Source organism: Crocodylus siamensis, chromosome 1 (assembly GCF_052110815.1).
Source record: "Crocodylus siamensis isolate JL-2025a chromosome 1, ASM5211081v1, whole genome shotgun sequence".
In the NCBI taxonomy this organism is placed as follows: domain Eukaryota; kingdom Metazoa; phylum Chordata; order Crocodylia; family Crocodylidae; genus Crocodylus; species Crocodylus siamensis.
In genome coordinates, this window is record NC_143395.1 from 37,664,574 (window position 1) to 37,680,027 (window position 15,454).

At 45.2% G+C, this 15,454-nt stretch overlaps 1 protein-coding gene across 3 annotated transcripts in view; it reads left to right on the plus strand.

Moving 5' to 3' along the window:
• The first annotated feature begins 3,317 nt into the window (after nucleotides 1-3,317).
• KBTBD11 (kelch repeat and BTB domain containing 11) overlaps nucleotides 3,318-15,454 on the plus strand; it is a 39,572-nt gene continuing 27,435 nt past the window's right edge. The window contains exons 1-2 of one of the 3 annotated variants that reach the window (XM_090033352.1): nucleotides 3,318-3,610; nucleotides 4,467-4,547. The gene's annotated coding sequence lies outside the window, so the exon portion shown is untranslated. The remainder of the gene's footprint in view (nucleotides 3,611-4,466; nucleotides 4,548-15,454) is intronic. The other 2 variants (XM_090033345.1, XM_090033360.1) reach the window with 2 other exon arrangements.

Genomic DNA, 15,454 nt, shown 5'->3' on the forward strand with positions numbered 1-15,454 from the left:
AAATTGTTATTTCTGTCTGCACCTTTGATGCACCAGGCAGACTACAGGAATGTTTGGCAGAGCTTTGAGATATTTGACAGTGGTAATGGAGCCTACATTGGGTATAAAAAGTCTTTACCTTCACTCATAGTTCCATTTAAATATAGAAAGTTGCTTGATGTTGCTTGATGATCAACTTCACCCTCTAGGTCTCACTTCCCAAAGCAGAACTGAGGTGCTTATTTTTTAACACACACAGGGTGACTTCTAGAGCCCCAGAGAAGAGGGGCAATATCTAAGCCTTCAGTGCTTTCATGGGTCATGTACTGGCCATTTTCTAACAATGAGTATAAGCCATCAATGTATCTGCATCAATACATTGTACTTAAATTTTCTCAGAAAACCACAGCGCAGACCTGTGCATTAGGGCTGTACAAAAGAACTAGGCCTCATTTCAATTTTGGATTTGGCCGTTTCAGAGGACAGTGATTCATTTTGGTGTTTCGGATCACTGCTCTGTTCCATTTGGCCAAATCTGTTCCACAGTTTCAATGCTGTTTCGGATATTCAGATCGGCCAGGGAGAGGCAGACACAGCTGGGTGGCTGCAGGTTCTCCTGTGGCTCCTCTGGCTTTGTCTGCCTCTCCCCGGGTGGCAGGAGCTATGGGAGAAGCCCCCATGGCTACCCTGCCCGGCCCAGTCCCCCACCTGGCCGGCCCTATCCTAGTCCCGACACTTTAAAAAAAAAAAAAGCCCTGCAGTCACTGACTCTGGTAGTGGTGGTCGGGGCCTCTGAGGGCTTGTGGCAGAGCCCCCCCATGCAGTGCAGGACAATGGAGCGCAGCGGGGATCATCCCCCATCCCCCTGCCTGGCACCCATGCAACAGCTGCCTCATGGCGCAGTTGCAGCGTGGCTTGGCAGGGTGCCGCACACTGTCTGGGAGCTGGGCCTGGCATTGCTCAGCCCCAGTGGCCCCAGCTCCCAGACAGTGTGCAGCGCCCTGCCATGGGGCAGCTGCCATGCAGGGGCCAGACGGGGGAGGGGTCAATCCCTGCTGCCCCCCACTGCTCTGCACTGAGCAGGGGGGCTCTGACATGAGCCCTTGGAGGCCATGATTGCTGGTACCAGAGCCAGTGTGTGCGGTACTATTTATTTTTTTAAAGTGCCAGGAGACTGGGGCTGGATGGGGGATGGGGCTGGGCAGGGCAGCCACGGGGGCTTCTCCCATGGCTTCCCTGGCTGTGCCCGGCATGGGCTGTGTCAAGCAAACTCGGGTGCTGGCGCTGGGCCCAGCCGGCAGCGGCACTCTGCTGTCATCCCGCACACATATCTGGGGGCTGCGTCCCCCGGGATGGCTGCAGGGGGTGTGCCGGACTTCTCCTGGGGGGTGCAGGACCTTGGATCTGCGCGCAGGATGACAGCAGGCTGCTGTCCCTCCCCCAGAGCACTGGGATTGGAAGAGACCTTAGGGACAGATTGCAGACACTGGCCAGCTACAGATGTCAATATCGGAGCAGTCCTTCCCCACCTGCCCCTCTCCCTCTTAGTTTCTGTTTCCCTGCAAGCCTGGCTCTGAAATATCCGAAACTTTTCCGAAACATTGGATGGTTTCGTTTTGTTTCAGAAATGTTTCGGAGCCTTCCATTTTGTTTTGGATTCTGTGTTTTGGGCACCAAAATGGGCTGAAACACCTCCAAATAAAACGGCTACCAAAATTTCACATGGCCCTACTGTGCATTTAGTCACTGCTTGGTATATGGTATAACTGTTGAATCTGAAGATGGTCTAGTAAATCTAATATTACTTTAAATTATGATATACTTGAAAAGCGTGATTTGGAAGGAACACAGAGGCTCTAACATATGATACCATAGTCTGGTTATATAACACTCATTAGTGTGAATTCAGACATCTCAAGGGCAGACAATACTTCATACATGACAAGACTGACTAGGATCATAAAAAAGAAAATAGCTACTAACTGCTAGACAGGTTGTACCACTTCTCCAGTCGGAATATGAATTTGAGATATACCGCATGTAAAACACTACAAAATGGCAGGAAGGAGATTAGTCCATGATGTGAAGAGATATGTTTGGCAGGCTTTTATGCATCTGCTTGTACTTAATGGAAGCATCATCCAGCTACCTAGGAACAAACTGCATTAGAGAAGCCTACCCTCAAAAAACATAAAGGATATGAATTGGGCAAAAGTCAGGAAATTCAGCATTAGACTAAAGACTCTAACCACACCTGCATCCTAGTTATTTAAGGTCTCCTGCCACAGTACATTATTATTATTTTTAATCAGGTACTTATTTTAAGGGCATCAAACCCATGCAATAGGGGTCTCACAGCATAACTAAATGATAAAATACAATTTAAGGGCTCAGTCTAGCAAAGCACTTAGCACAGGTATAACTTTATAAATGAGTTGTTTCCATTGATTTCCAGTGCTGACATTTATTCAGGCATGTAAGTCTTTAACTGGACTAGGGCCAGTATGGCATAGTAAGGCTTGTAATGGGGAGGTGGGCAGGGAAGAGAGAGTCTGGCTGGGACCACATGAACTATGATTACTCAGCTACATCAACAGAAAGCCGGTGGAGCTCCACGAACGAATGCCTGGATGGAGGCAGTGTAAGGGAAGACGAGGTAGTTGCTCTGTAAGGCTCCTCAAAACTGGTCTCCCAGCAGGGTAAGATAACGGAGAAGCAGGCAAATAAGGCATCCAAGTTGCCATCCCCATGGGAATGGGACATGGGAAGAACCACATGCTAACAAGAAGGACCAACTTAGACCGGCTAATCATTGCCGACAAAATCTAGACGGGACTTACGGGCCAGAATGTTTCTGGAAACAAAGCATAGCGGCAGTAGGGCGTTGCAGCCTCCTGGCTTAAGACTGTGATCCTGCATTTGGATCAGCCCAAGGACTGGATCTAGAGCACGTCAGGGAAGACTTGGGGATCCGGACCAAATGACATATAAAGGGTGGTTGCATAAGAGTGAAGTAGCTGTGATGGCCCAGAAATTATGCAAGCTGCAGAGATTTCTCTTGGGCAGACCAAGAATGTTTATATATATACAGAGAGAGAGAGAGAGGTCTCTATAACTCCCAGTGAATGAGTGAGCCCCGGGTCCTCCAAGCTGAAGCGTCTCTTCATTTCTCGGCGCGCAGTCGGAAGAGCGGCCCCGAAAGCGGGTCAGGGCTCTCTGGGATGCCTGGGGGTTTGCATTCATTCCCTGCCTCACGACTCGCGGCACGTTTGCACGCTGCGCTAGCCCTGCCCGCGCCTCCTCCACCTGGCGGCACGGGCGGGCTCTCGCGGCTCCGGGGGCTGCGCCCCGCAGGTGCCCGCCCGCGCCGCCCCCCCGGGCAGCCGCTGCATTGCAGCTGGGCCGAGGCAACAGGTCGGCGCTGGCGGGCCGAGGGGGCGAGCCGCGCGTGCGGCTGCGTGCGGGGGGTGGGCGCGCACAAAGGCCGGCCCAGCCCCTTCCCCGCCCGCACGGAGCGGGCTGCGCTGCCCCGGCCCCGCGCCGCTGCAGCCATTTGCAGCGCCCGCCGCCGCCGGCGGGATCGCGGCCCCGGAGGCGGGCGCGGGCGAGGAGCGGGGCCGCCGCGGCGGAGGTAAGAGGCTGCGTCCCGGCTCTGCGCGGCCCTTCCCGAGCCGGGCCGGGCCGGGCATCCCGCCCGCCCTCGGGCCCCGGGGGGGCGAGTGCCGCGGCGCGCCCCGCCGAGGGGACGTGCGGGGCCCTGGATGCAGGGAGGAGCGGGGAAAATGGCAAATGCTGCTTGGGGCCTTCAGCCACCGCAAAGCAGGATTTTTAACTCCAGGCTGGGGGGGAGGGGGGCGTTCCTCTTGCGGCTTGAATGCCGTGCGGTGAACAATGTCCGTGCCCCTTTCGCCGCTCACCTGGCGAGGGGGATAAAGGGCTCCTCCTTTCCCCGCCGCAGTGACCCACCCGGAGAGCGTGGGGCTTGCAAGGGACCCCGGGAGATCACCGCGTCCAGCCTCTCGGCCCCTGGGTGGTGACCCAGTATGAAAGGGTCGTGAACTTGAAAAATGGGTTCTTCTTTAAAGGAGACAAACGTGGGAAACGGCGGGGTTTCCCTTGCGGAGATGCAGCCTGCCAGGGCCTGCTTGAGGCCCCCACGACCCCCCTGCGCCACGCGCTGCGGGGCTGGGGCCTGGGGCAGCGGGTCGGGACTGAGGGGCGCTGGCTCCGGACTGGCCGCCCGTGTTCACAAATGGGTCCTGGTTCAAAAAAGGTTGAGAGCCACCGATCTAGTCCAACCCCCTCCCTGCTCAAAGCAGGACCAGCCCCAACTAGATCATCCCAGCCAAGGGAGGCTTTCTCTAGCCTGGTCTTAACAACCTCTAGGGATGGGAGATTTACAAGCTCTCTGGTAGCCTGTTCCAGCCCTTTTACTACCATCCTCATGAGTTTTTCCTCATATGTACCCTAAACCTCCCTTGCTGCAGCTTGAGACCATTGCTCCTTGTTCTGTCATCTGCCACCTCTGAGAACAGTCTAGCTCCGTCGGCTTTCGAACCTCTCTTCAGGTAACCTCTCTCTGTCTTTTCTTCTGCAGACTAAATAAGCCCTGTTCCTTCAGCCTCTCCTCATTAAATCCTACTCCGGAGCCCTCTAACCATTTTTCTTGCCCTTCCCTGGACTCTCCAAAAGGGGGAGGAGGGGGGGAGCAAGATTTGTTGAGAGAAACAAGGCTTTCCCATGTCTTTTACAATTCATATTTCCACCCCCCGCCTGCCTGCCCCAGTCTTGGGTGCCCAGCCCCCTTCCTGCCAGCAAAGTGCTTCCAGTTCCCTGTTTGTTCCCTTCCCTTTCTCTGGGACCACTGCACAACAGTTATTCACTCTTTAATTAGGAAATCCTAATGCATGGCAGCTCTCTAGTTAGCTAGTGCTGATGGTATTGTATTAGTAGAAATCCTCATGCAAGAAGTGTCTTGCCCTTGGAAGTCCTCTCTCACTAAAGTAAATTTTACTTCCGTGTAGTGCTGCTAAAGTCCATGAGAACGTGTGTGTGTGTGTGTGTTAGTTAGGGTTTGCAGGGCTTCACCTTGGCAATCGTGAAGTCTGGTGCCTTCAGCAACTTCTTTCGTTTTGCACATGTACAGCTGTCATTACTCTTCAATATAACAAATGAAAAATGCACAAATAGAAATAATGGCCAAAGTTTTTCACAAGTCAGAGCTTCTAATCTTTTAATGCGCATAGTTTTAAAATGTGTATAAATGTTAGGTCACCAGTATTTGGCAGGCACATTAAATGAAATCCATTAACTGTCATACAGAAAAGCAAGATTATTTTATTTAGGACTGTCCTACACTTTCATCAGAGAAAAAGGTTCCAGGTAAAGTACAGGACCCAGATCTGTGTAAAGATCCTGAGCCTTCTCACTGAAGCATCCAACAGCTTAAAATATCTTGCTGCAAGAAGACATTAATGGTAGCTGGCTCCTAAGGATTGTTAAAATAATAGGCCAAGATCTTGGCCCCATGGACTTCCCTCCTACCGTCCCACCCCATTCATTTAAAGCAAAGTCAGACTCATTTTTGTCTCATTTCTGAACCAAAAATGACTCCTGGAGCAGTTATACACTTTATACCTAGGGAGATTCCTCCCCTTTCCTCTCTTCCCGTAAACAGAAATTAGTAAGTAATTTTCCATATTCTATATGCTTGGATCAATAGAAACTTTCATTTCAAGTAATCAGCCCATGCTCACTTTATTTAGCTTTATTAATTTATTGGAACATTTATAGGTTTTCCTTTTTCCTGTATGTGCCATTAATATCTGTTTCTTCATGTTCCTACATCAGTTTTTATCATAATTTCTTGTCAGAAAACAGACCTATCTAGTTGCCTTTATTGAAAAATAATTATGTATTTGCATGTATAATTCTTGTTGGTTTGGTTGGTTGTTTTTTTACTGACATCTGACGGCATGAAACAGAAAATTTAAAATGCTAGCACAACAATGACTTGAAAACAATGTAATTTAAAGGCTACACTTACATTTGGCAGAGCAGCGGTTGGGGAAATGAGATCAAAGCTAGAATATGAAGGTGCACCTGCCCTCTGCTTTCAGGTGCATGACAAGGATGGCTTTAATAACACAGACGGAACAAAAAAATCACTAGCTATAAGCTAATTTCCATCTTTGCATATACTCCAGTAGATGTTGTTTGTGGAGGTGTGTGTAGGGCAGAGCAGAACTTGGCTTTTATTTGAAGGGGCAGTTGCAAAAGACAAAGGCTTCGTTGCCTACTTACGTCCTACAGTCTTTAACATTGGCATAGACTTTTAGGTCTGCCCTTAAGTCTTTCTGTAGCTGTCTCTGTCTGACCTGCAAAGACTTGAACAGTTACATAGCTTGATACAAGAACAGTCCAGTCCTGGTAAAATGCCTGGGCTCATTCATGCCTGCAAAAGTTGTGTGTATGTTTAAATCTTTGCAAGGTTAGAGCTTCATTAATGCCTTTGGTAGATGCAAGTGATTGTCCTGAGGTCCTTTCTTAGCCCTCACTCTGGAAGACCTTTAGATATGAATGACTAGTTTTGCCTTTGTAAAGACTGCAGGTGTAACCTTGTATGATGAACAGTACTTTTCTATAATAATTGTTTAACTAGCTTGACCAACATGTATCAAAGTACATATAACAATATGAATGATGTATTGCAATTTTTTTTACTTAAATGTTAACAATTGATATTACAAATATATACCTGTATATTTCCCATCAGTACAGGATATAGTATACATAATCAACATTTTACAGTCTTCAGAATAATCACAGTAGAGAGATTGTATCATGCTTTAGGGTGAAATGGAAGGGCAAGCACATGTTAGTTTTTGGGCGTGACATTCAAAACAATAATACTATTTTTTTAAAAATTTTAACCAGAGGGAAAGCATTTGACAAGCCTTTTGCTTAACAAAATAAATGTTACAAAAGCTGCAAGTTTCTCCCAAACTTTCTTTGTTCAAATTATGTACAAATATTTACTTGTATAGTAACAATAATGAATATTATACATTCTTTTACACACATGAATATATTTGTACTAATATATACTGATCACACTCTAGCTCTGGATATAGATGTATGTCTATCTATATCTCTGTATACAAATATATACTAGTATAATTTTAATATATAATATACTAATATATGCTACTGTACTGAGATATAGTACACTATGGGCGCATCTACATGTGTACATTTACTGTGCAGTAACTGAAATTACTGCAAAGTACGGGTGCATGTCTACATGTGCACACTTGTACTGTGTAGTAAATATGGTGACTTACACTGACTTGAGTGCAGATTTGATACCTACATCATGCAGGTACCAAATTACATCTGATTAGTTACTCTCCACTAATGCACATGTAGAAAAACTACTGCTTAGTAACCCAGCGAGCCTCCCTTCTCGGTCTGCCCAGCCACTAGGGGGCCAGCCGGAGCCCAGCCCCAGGGCTCCTGGCTGGCCATATCTCCTGGCTCAACTTGGGACTAAAGTTAGTCCCAAGTGCCAGGAGCCATGTGGCTGGATGCTGAGATTCCCTCCCAGCGGCCACAGGGGCACATGACAGGCTGCTCATTCATGCCTGCAAAAGTTGTGCCTATGTTTAAATCGTTGCATGGTTGGGGCTTCATTAATGTCTTTGGTAGATGCAAGTAGTGATGGTCCTGAGGTCCTACCTGCACATGTAGATGCCAGCCTATTTCCTCTTGCTGCACAGTAAATTTAAGCTGGTATAAATGCACATGTAGATGGGTGTGTGTGTGTGTAATATCGGTAGGTAAGGTTCTTTGAATAGATGTGATCTATTTTATTAGACCAACTGAGCAGTATGTGGGGGGAGGGAGTTCTTGGCAAGCTTTGGGGCGCAGTCACCCTTCAGGCATAGGGAGTCTTTGCTGCTCTGAGACTTCAAGAAATGTACACTTACAATGATAGTAATTCACTTATAGTCACATAACATAATAATTCAGTGTATTAATAGATTTTTCCTAATTGTATCTGCTAAGAAGCATTTTGAATCCAACTTGTGTAGTGGATGAATGCCAAACTTAGCATTTGGATTCATAATTGTATTGAAAGACTTGTGTATCCTGATGGACTTTTGACCCAGTTCAGCCTTCTTTGACCTTAGGTCTGCAATAAAATTGTTCAGTAAATTACTTTGGGGAATGTCCTTTCTCTTACTTTCCCATAAGCATAGTGGAAAAAATGTGGTTTAAACATTGGAGCTAGTTTGTCCCGTGTTTTTTATTTTCTGAAGTTAGTTATATATGGAGGAAACTGAAAACCAGTACTCTGGCAAGAAAAGAGCCTGCCAGTAGTCTAATTGCTTGGAATATCACTAATGTAACTGGGGTGGGAGGCAAGTGAGCCTCAGTAGCCAGCTACTGAGGGGGCACCAGAATCATGCCCATCTCACCCCCCAGGAGACTGTCACAGCAGGGGCAGCCCTGCACCCAGCAGTGTATGTTGGGGGTGAGCGGAATTGTGGTTTTCCCCCCACCCCCGAGTCTGCCACAGCAGGGGCAGCTCTGCTTCTAATAGTATATGTGGGGGAAGCAAATGGGGCATTAGGGGCAGCTCCCAGGGAGTCTGCACTATGGGGTATTGGCCATTCTAGTGGCAGCAGTATAAACTGCATTCACTGTGTGGAGTGTAGTAGACAGTAAAACTTCATTCCCCTCACCTCTGGTGTGTAGTGGTTGGCATCTCCTGTGTCCTGCCCCGGGTATTGAAATAACTCACTACACAAATGTTGAAAAACTGATAAATAGTATTCAAAGACACAATTTGCTTTGAAGGTTCTGAAGATCCATTGTCAGGTACTGAGAGGCATATTTGGTAATCTGGAGAGGTGGATATGATTTTCTTTAGGGCAAAGCCCCCTGCTATACTGTAGCTTTTGGCGCTTCTTTCCCAGCATCTCCTCCCCTCTGCTTTCTGTTCAGTAGAAGCTGTCCTGCACATGTGTAAGCATAATGTGAGAAACCGTGGCCCTACTTAAGTCCATGTAAGTTTTGTCTTTGACTTGAGTATGCCCAGGATTTTGTTCAGGGAATTTGGCCACGCTGAAAGACTTTTAAGAAAATTGGATAAAAAGTGTAATACAAAAACTACGTATTTATTATTTGAAAACTGCTTATTACGTATGATGTTTATTTTTCTTAGAAATTATAAAACCAGAATAGGAAATAATACCTAATAGTGTGGCTGCTGCTATGTAGTTGTCCTAAGGATTTAGGAGTATAAGCATCTATAGTTTAGGTAAGATGAAGAAATACTCACATAGACTCATAGGACTGCACAAGTTTATACCATTGCCAAATAGATGCAGAATGGAGTTTGCACCTCTGCCCTCTAAACTTCATGATTCTTTTTGTACAATGGGATTTGTAGTAAAGAGTAGCATATAACTGAAATGAATCTATACAAGGTTCACATTAGCCTAATGGCTGGATAGGATCATCCGTTGGGAAGTTATAGATGTTTACTGGTACACGTACCAGTAATGAGATGCACCTCAGAGGGTTTCAGTGACCCTTGGTGACCATACTAACCCTTTCCGTTCCTCTCTGGTTATCATCATTGTGAATTTGGGAGGCTGTCTCTGGAGAAGCAGAACGTGGCCTTGGGTATGATGTTCTACTCCACTCTGTTCAGTCCACTGGGCTCTTGTGCCCCATGCACAGTTCTTTAATCTTTAGGCAGTCCATTCCTGAAGCCTTGTGCCTCTGGACTCTGTCACCCCTCACTTTATTCACTGAGGTGTGCTTCTTCCCTGAGCAAAGTCCCAACAGCGCCCCTTCCCAGGTGCCCTTTATGGCCTCTGACCTCCCCTACAGCCACACTCATGCCTCACAGGTAAAACAGCAACAAAATCAACATGAAGCACAAATTCACTGACCTGCAGTATGAGCTCTGTCCCCTGAAAAGCTTCTTAAACCCCAGAGCCTGTAGAGTTCCCACTCAACCTAGCAGGGCTGAGCTTATATGGCCCTAGACTCCATCCTCTTCCAGTCACCGGACCCAGGTTCCTCTCAGCATCACCAAGTCTGGCTGCTTCTTGGAGAACATTGTCTGAAAGCCTTGACATCTGCTTTAAGGAACTGATAGTCATATTAAGAAAAGGGGTATTTGATTTGTACAAAACAAACTATGAATAACCTCAAGTTTTGTATCTGTGTGACTGGTCCAGAACCAATGGGGACAATCCTGGCATAGCTGATTGACATTTATTCTCCTTATAAATATATCTGAGGAGCCACCTCTGTATATATTCAGGGTGCCCAAGATGATGAATCTTGATGACACCTGGACTGCACTGAGAGCAAAGTTATTACTTCAAATAGAAAATTTGTAGTACTCAGGGCTGGCCTGAACCTTCTTCCACTAGAAAGGATAAAACCTCTTCACCTTCTTCAATCTCAGTATCCTAGGTTGGGTACTGGAGCATTAATAACTGTATTAGCATGGCAGTCCTGGATTGGAGCCCACTGCTTCTCAGCAGGGCAAAATTAGTCTGGGCAGAGTTTTGCACTAACATGGCTTTAATGCTTCTGCTGGCCAAGCCAGCTTGTTCATAATTGGCTTGGGTATTTGGGCAGAGTAGATAATCCCATAGGGTATATGATTAAAGTAGATTTTAATGACACAAAAACCAGTAGACACAAAAATACCATTTCCACTATCATTGCTCAGTATATGGAATTGCTGTTAAAGTCAATGGAAATGTTGCACATGAAGTGCATACAGGATCAGGGCAATGGTGGCATTTTACAAGGACTCTTTTCCCACTAACTAGCTTGCTTTTTCTTAGTGCTGTATTTTCTGTGGTCTAAGATACAGTTTTTCTCTTAAGAAAGAAAGAGGCCTAAGAATAAAATGCATCTTACACAGCAAAGCTACATAACAAAAAGAAAGTGGGGGTAAACAAAGCTGATCAAAAATCAGTTGTATTTAATGTTAAAAACTTCTTCCATTTTATCTGTTTTTGGTGGGTACATCTTTTATACATAGATGTATCTTATTTCTAGAAAATACAGTGTATGATAAACTCATTTTAACATCAACAGCATAGAATTCAATAAAACATAATAGGGGGTTTCTTCCTCTTCAGCTGGATGGATGGACTATGCTTGTATTCTGTTAAACCCTTAGTTATAGTTGCTGTTGAATATGGTCCCACCTCCTGGTGCGAGCAGTGTTGAAAGCTTGCAGGTTTCTCTGACACCACTGAATCTGGCCACCAAAAATGCCTGTGACTTTACCATGTGTTTGTGCTTTGATTTTTCTCATCCCAGCACAAGATGTAGTAGATCAGATCTCCAGCTGATGTAAATAGCTGAAGTGAAGTCAGTGGAGCAACAGCTGAGAATCTGGCTCAGTCTTCAGAACTCATTCTCAACTATTAGGAGTGTTATGGACAAGAACAATAAACTGTTGAAATGCTCTTGCTCTAATTTTTCTTAAAAGCAGTATATACATTAGACACATTGTTATTTTTACCACCTGTTGTTTAGCCTAAGGAGAAGTGAAAATCTTTTTGGAAAAGCAGAATGTGGCTTAGTCAGCAGATGTAGCGTTTCAAACAAAACAAATGACACAACAGTATCTCAAACATTAAAAAAAATTCAGAGGAAACCCCATGCCCAAGATCAGTAAGGGATTCACAGTTGTTGAGATTATAATAAACGTGGTATATCAGACTTGCTGTTGATTTTGATTTGTACAATGAAGGGGGTTTCTTTTTTTTTTTTTTTTTCCATGTAGCTTGCACTTCTCCTTTAAATCTTTGAAAATGTAGCCTCTCCACATAATGCTTTAATGCATTTATAGTCAAATGATGTAATACTTTATGGCTGCCACAGACAATGGTGGGGGGAGAATAGCACTTTTAAATTCAGCATGCCCCTATGCTGAGTGCAGCATAAGCCCAGAAGAGGCATTGCACTAGTTGGGCCCTGTTCACCCAATGTCTGTATAGTTCAGGCACTTCAGTGGGGCTTTTTGGCACTTTTTTTCTAATAGCTGATTGAACTGATAAAAGCACCAAAAAACCTCCCAATCTATACAAACGCTAGCCGGGTCAAATTAACATGTTGCCTCTTCCAGTAAAGTGCTGGTTTGTTTTTTTTTATGTCTGTCAGTGCCCCGTGTTCATAAGAAAAATGGACAGGCTTTGTACCTTATGTTGGAAACATAACTTGTTACTTTATTGCTTTTATTTGTTGTTATTTGCACAGAAGTAGCGCACAATATTATGCTAGATGGTGAGCAAATGCATAAGCCAGAAATCATTTTTTTTATGCATGAGGCTGGTCACAATGCAAAATGCATAACATGCTGGAAGAATATGAATCTTTCATAAAATCCTTCTAAGCAGAGATGTTAACATACAGACATAGCATTTTTAGAGTTCTGAGTAAAGCCTAGAATGCCATTATTAATAGGTTTTCCTATTATTTTTGCTAATAAGAATCCAGACTTTTTAAAGTTCAAGATTGATTCCTGAAGCCCAAATTTACCTTTTCATCAGCTATAGGGCAACCTAAGGACCTAGTAGTTTTATAGTTTTAGGGAGCACCCTAAGCACCCAATTTTCAAGAGGCCATATAGATAAGAATATAAGAACATATGAATTGCCATTTCCTGGGTCAGACTGTAGGTCCAGCTTTCCCAGCATTCTGTGTCACACTGGCAGAGTGAAAGGGAGCGTGAACATTGTATGACCAGGGTTTTTTTCCACTGTTCCTCTCTCAGTAGCAGCCACTAATATTTAGGGTCTAGGAAGTGCTGATTCAGAAGCTGAACCCCTAGCTCCTATGCTCAATAGATACTGATGCACCTTTCCTCTGAAAAAGGGACTGGACAAATTTTTGATCTGGCTAAACTGTCAGCTTCCACAACATCTGGTGGTAATGAGTTCCACACTTTAATTACTCACAGCGTGAAGAAGAACTTCCTTTTCTTAGCTTTATACATAGCTTTCAGTTTTATTTTATGACCCATAGTTCTTGTATTGTGAGGGAGAGTGGGAGCATCTTATTTATTTCTCTCTTATTATGGTTTTACATTTGATTAGCCAGAGTCTGTGCTTTTTTATTTTCCTCATTAAGATTTGTCTTCCATCTTTCAAAAGAAGCCTTTTTCTGTTTATTGCCTCTGCAACTGTCATTTTAAACCACACTGGTTTTCTTTTTTGTCCACGTTCCTTTATATATAATATATATTTTGATTTGCTGAATAGATTTGTTTTGTGCCTCCAATATGGTGTTCATAAGCAGTTCCCATGCTGCTTGCCAGTTCTACACCTCCTCAGGGCCCCCTTTTGGCTTTTGTCTAACTAGATTCCTCATGTTGGTATAGTTTATCTTTTAAAGTTAAAGGCTACTGTGGTAGATATTCTTCTTATCTCCCCTCCTACACAAACGTCAAAACTAATTGCATTATGGTCACTATTGCTAAGTGGTTCAATAATGCTTACCCTTTGCATTAAATCCTGTGTACTACTTAGGACTTGGTCAAGAATAATCTAATTGCTCCCCAAAACAGTTTTTTATGTCAAAAAATTGACATCTGCATCCCAGCTTGGGGTTAGATTTAATGCAGTCTATTTGAGGATAATTAAAGTTGCCCATTATTGCTGTGTGGGTGCATCTATACATGCAGTTATTGTGACTGAATAAACTGAAGAGCAAATTGTTCCCTAGTAAACTACCCCTGGGCAGTGTCTATACGTGTGCCTGGGACAGCAGCAAATTGAGCCAGGAAGGAGCAGTTTGGACCAAGACTGCTTCTGTCCCCCTGCAGCAGCCAGGGGGTGCTCCAGACTCCAGCTGCAGTTTTACCTGGGTGCCAGCCCGAGGCTGGTTGGGGGTACGGGGGTCAGCCCCTGGCTTTGGCTGGTGGCAGTGGGGTGGCCTGTGGTCTGGGAGGCATTCCTGGGCTGGCAGAAGGCATGGAGGTTCAGGCCTGGGCAGTGGGTGTCTGTGTCAGGCAGTGGAGGAGCTGCCATGACCACAGGGCTCCTGCAGCTGCCAAGCCAAGTGGCTAGGCAGGAAGTAGGGGTGCTGACGCTGCCTACTCTGACCCTGTTTTTTATCCCTGTTGTTTATCATTTTGCTCTTGTAGGGTGCGTCCATCTGAACTGCATGCTCTTCTATACCTGTCAGCTTTCTCCCACTTTTTAATTTAATTTAATTTTTTCCCACTTTTTAGTTGAAAAGCTGCTCTGCACCTTTTGAATGTTTCACACCAGCAGTTTGGTACCATTTTGGTTCCAGTGGAGACCATTCCTTCTGTACAGGCTTCCCTTTCCAAAAGGTACCCCAGTTCCTAATAAACCTAAACCCTTCCTCCCTGTACCATCGTCTCAGCCACACATTGAGACTCTCTAGCTGTGTCTTTCTACCTGGCCCCGTGCATGGCACTGGAAGCATTTCGGAGAATACTCCCAAGGGGGTACTGGACTTCAGCCTCCTAGATGCCCCTTGACCCTTCCAGTAGCTTACTGGACTTAGAACGTTCCCAATGCTAAAGCCTCCTCTGGACATGGTGGGCAGGCCAAGTCGGTAGGCAAAGTCATTCAGTGGCTGTTATAACTGATTTTGTTTCTTCTGAACAGTCATTTATTTGCACCAGGGCTGTCCCCAGGATAGGGTCTTAAGTCCTCTCAGTGGTTCTTTTTAAATCAATTCAGGTAGCCATTAAATAGAAAAACCTAAACATTTGCTTTCACTGCCAGTCTCCATTCAAGTTCTCTTTTGCTTAAAACCTTATTAAATACACATTTATTTTTCTGGTGTCCATGTAAATTAGTACAGTTTTTTCCAAGTCAAAGAACAGATGAAAAAGTAATGTAGGGGGCCTAAAGTGGAACATAGATAGGATTTAAGCACCCAAGTCCAAAATTTCAACCCTGAAACATCCCAGTCAGCCATCACCTCAGCTTTTTTTATTTAAAACCACCCAAGCTTTTGCCTTTGTACAAGTCCAGAAACTTAAATCTTTGAAGGGCAGAGCGGCTCAGTAGCTGGGCCATGCCTAAGCTTGCTTGGGATATAGGAAGAAGCCATTCCTCTGTCTCTGCCTCCTGAGGGCTTTGATCCAGTGTCTGTGCTCTGAAAATGCCTATTGTATTTCTACTGGATCAGATTTCATGCAAAATGCCAGGGCAGCTGCTGTTTTCTTTTAAACACATCTGGAGGAGGAGGATTTCCCTCTTTTATTTAGTCAGTCAGTGGTTAGAGCAGTCGTGCAGGCTGTAGGAAGCCAAGGTTCATAGGGCATTCTGTTTGGAGATCTGGGGTTGTATCCAGTCAGGCAGAAGAGGGAACTGGATATAGTTCTCCAGGCCCCTGAGCCAGTGCTCTAATTATTAAGCCTTTGTTAAAAAGGAGGAGGGTGCAGCAGCTA